The sequence below is a fragment of the Myotis brandtii genome, unplaced genomic scaffold (genome assembly GCF_000412655.1).
Source record: "Myotis brandtii unplaced genomic scaffold, ASM41265v1 scaffold213, whole genome shotgun sequence".
Classification (NCBI taxonomy): domain Eukaryota; kingdom Metazoa; phylum Chordata; class Mammalia; order Chiroptera; family Vespertilionidae; genus Myotis; species Myotis brandtii.
The window spans coordinates 2,151,205-2,155,351 of record NW_005357962.1 but is presented as its reverse complement, the minus strand read 5'-3'; the positions used below and the strand labels follow the sequence as shown (position 1 = coordinate 2,155,351).

Genomic DNA, 4,147 nt, shown 5'->3' with positions numbered 1-4,147 from the left:
CAGTTTCTCCCTGTATGAGTCTGGGTCCCCAGAGACTCACCCGGAACTGGAGTTCAGAGCAGTTTGGAGCTTGAGACTCCCTCCTGATTGAAAAAGACAACAGCTGCCTGGCATCAGTTGCCAGCCCTTTCCACGTGCTCCTCCGTACCTCTGCACTTTACTTCCGCACCTCCTCTGAGTCTCAGTATGCTTTTCTCTTTCCTTCTGGTTGTAGAATTTCCACTCAGCCAGCCTTCCTGTGGTTCTGGATGATGTCCGTTTTGTCTTTTAGTTGTATTTTTGAAGTGGTTGTGCGAGGCAGCAATTTCAGGTGTTTACCTATGCCGCCATCTTGGTTTCTCACATTTTTTATATATTCTAAATACAAGTTCTTTAACAGGACTTGCAGTATGATTTGCAATATTTTCTTTTCTGTGGCTTCTTTTCCTTTTCTTCATGTTTAAAAAAATCTTAATTGTGGTAAAACACAGTCCAGTGGCATTACGTACATTCACACTGCTGTGCTACCATCACCACCAGCCATCCACAGAGCTCTTTTCAGCATGTAAAACTGAAACTCTGTACCCACTAAACAGTAACTCCTTCCTCTCTCCCTCCAGTCCCCTGGCAATCATCTTTCTACTTTCTAAGCTGGACTACTCTAGGTACTTCGTATAAGTGGAATCATATAGCATTTGTGGTTTTTTTACTGGATTATTTCACTTAGCATACTGTCCTCAATGCTCATCTATGTTATAGCATGTCAGAATTTCCTTGTTGACCCGGTTACAGAACCCATTTCCGGAAGATAGGAACTGAGGGGCCTGAGAAGTACAGTCTGTTCCACATGTGGGTGAGAAGGAAGTGGAGTGATGACTAGTAAGATCTTCCTGAGAAAAACCAGTGCTCTTAAATCATGGACACCAGAATGAAGTCTTCTTAGTGGAAAAGGTAAACATCTGACCCATAACATTCGATGCTATGAATGACAGGGTGAGCTAGCCTTCCCAGGGTGAATACACCCATCATTACAGGGGTGCAGCTCTACTATTTAGTATTTAAGTACTTGTGTGATCCAGGGCAAGTTGATTAATTTCTTCAATCCTCAAATTCCTCAGGTATAAGATAGAGATTACAAAGCTATTTCATTGTATTATCATCAGAGTTAAAAATAATACAGGAAAAGTTCTTGCAACACACTAAACAAATGGTAGCCTTACAAAGAATTTTGATTACAAATAGTAAACACTATAAGAAACTAAAAGAAACTTAGTTTTTCAGAAAAAGAATGCTACAGAAAAAACTTTTTAAAAATAATCCAGGGGGAGGGGAGGAATTAGCATTTATCTGATAAGGAACTTGTATCTAGAATATATAAAGAACCACTATAACTCAATAATTAAAAAAAAAGATATAAAAAATGGGCAAAGAATTTGACTAGACAGTTCTCCAAAGAAAACACAAATAACCAATAAACACACAAAAAGATACTCAACATCATTAGCCATCAGGGAAATGCTAATCAAAACCATAACCACTTTATGGAATGATTATAATAAAAAAGACAAAAACAAGTGTTGGTGAGGATGTGAAAAAATTAGAACATTCACATATTGCTGGTGAGATCGTAAAATAGTATAGTTGCTTGGAAAATGGTCTGGCAGTTCCTCAAAAGATTAAACATAGAGTTACCAGATGACCCAGCAATTCCGCTGCTAGGTAAATACCCAAGAGAAATAAAAACGTATATAGTACACACAAATACGTTTACATGAATGTTCATAACAACAGTTTGCATAAAAGCCAAAAACAGAAACAACCCAGATGTCCATTAACTGGAAAATGGGTAACAGTTGTGGCATATCCATACAATGTAATTGTGTTTGGCTATAAAAAGTAATGAAGTACTGATATATGCTATAACATAGATGAGTCTTAAAACATTACGCTAAGTGAAAGAAACCAGTACAAAGGACCACACTTTAATAAATGTCCAGAACAGGAAAACATAGTAAGACAGTACACACTGGTTGGTGTTGAGGGGTGTGGAGGCTAATGAATGGGTAAAGGTTTCTTTCTGAGGTGATGAAAATGTTCTAGAATTCACTTGTGGTGATGACTGCCTAACTCTGAATACAATTAAAAACCAATGCACTGTATACTTTAAATGGGGGGATGGAGAGGTGGCACCTAAGAAGTGTGGGTTTTATGCATATATTGTTATAGTAAGTGAATTATATGTCAATATAGCTTTAAAAAAAATAATGTATTGAATTAAGCTTAAAATTATGGCCTGACATTTTTTTCACTTAAAGTTTTGTGTAAATAATAGCAATATTATGATAAATGCTATAGTAATACTTCACAGAATTCATTTTAATTAAGAGATAAATATAAGTATATTTTATTAGCAAAATTAAAATAGAGACAGAAGCCCGGCTGGGGTGGCTCAGGAGTTGAGCATTGACCTATGAACTAGGAGGTCACGGTTTGATTCCTGGTAAGGGCACATGTCCAGGTTACGGGCTCAATCCCTAGTGTGCAGTGTGCAGGAGGTAGCCGATCAATGGTTCTTTCTCACCATTGATGTTTCTAACTCTCTCTCCCTCTCCTTTCCTCTCTGAAATCAGTAATAAAAATATATTTAAAATAAAATAAAATAGAGAAAGAAAACAAAGAAGTAACCATCAATTTTTTTCTTTAGCACTTACCAAAAGGACAAATTTTATTGACCTATAACCAGAAGAAACTGAATCAGTAAAACCTAAGAAAAATCAGTTGCTGGGAATTTGTTTTCTTTAAACAGCTCACTTTTATTTATTCAGTCAAAATAAGACATGGCTAAACAACTAAAATCACAGCCCTGGAAACTGCTGAAGTTAGACATAATGAATTAATTGTATGCTATTGCCAAGTATGCTAAAATTGGCTGCTAGCATTTTTCTACTATTTGCTAATAATGGCAGTCTAAGCCTTCTGTTGTTTTTTTGTTTTGTTTTTGCCAACTCTGAAAAATAATTTTCAGTGATTATGGTATTCTTTTAATATTAAAAGGGGCATCTGATGGTCTACCAAACACAAGACAGAATAGAGACAATGATGGTGACTGTTCACTTTAATTGTAAGATTTCTCTGTATGACCTCCAGCAGCATATGTGCCTAGCTTAAATATAATAGCATAATAACAACTATTTCCTATTATCTTTTCAATAAATATATTAAAAACTGCCTGAAACTTACTTTACCTTTATACTACTAAAATCTCTTTCTTGAAAAAATAGCAAAACCCTTCTCTCTCCTTCCTTGAGGTAAATAGAAAAGAATCTCCATGAGTCAACTCCCCTCTCCTGGAAATAGCAGGTACTTTCATTGCTCTGATAATTTTAAGATTAACAGTAGTGCACTGGGGATGAGCCTGCTGCCCACATGATGTCTGAAGGAAGAATATTTTTGAAATTCAATAGAAGACCAACTGCCTTCACACTGAAAAAAAAAATGTTTTACATTTCTAATTAAAGGCTCTGTTTAGTTTTCTGATTAAATGTTGATTTTTAAAAGGTTGTCCTGGAAGACATATGTGTCTTTTTAGAAATCAATTTCTAGTATAAACAGAGACCATTATCAGTAACCATAAGTCTGGTTTAAAACACTACTGTAATCAGAGTGTTTGTGTGGTAGTGGATCCCAAAATGATGAAGTATTAGTTTATATTGGTCCCAGACAAAGAAAATATTAATCTGAAGTTAGGAGGAGGTTGCCAACAAAGGGAATAACAATGTAAAAGACTGAAACATTCAAACCCATTGATCTTTGTACAGCAAAAAGTAAAAAATATTAATAAAATATTTGTAACAAGAATACTGCAGCCATGAAATCTTACTGGAAAAATAAAAAAATCTTTGACCTTATAAAACAAATGCCAAAGATCAGACTGTAAAAGGCCAATTTCAAAAACCTGAGGGGCAGAATTTGACCCATAAACAAATGATGCTATGAGAAAAGCACCGACTAGCTCAGCCGGCATGACCCAGGAGGTCACAGTTTGATTCCAGGTCAGGGTACATGCCTGGGTTGTGGGCTCGATCCCCATTGGGGGGCATGCAGGAGGCAGCCGATCAATGTTTCTCTCTCATCATTGATGTTTCTATCTCACTCTTCCTCTCCTTTT

At 36.1% G+C, this 4,147-nt stretch overlaps 1 protein-coding gene across 9 annotated transcripts in view; it reads right to left on the bottom strand.

Annotated features, from left to right (window-relative positions):
- The window catches only part of PSEN1 (presenilin 1), a 74,070-nt gene that overhangs the window by 9,110 nt on the left and 60,813 nt on the right, over window positions 1–4,147 (bottom strand). The window lies entirely within an intron of this gene.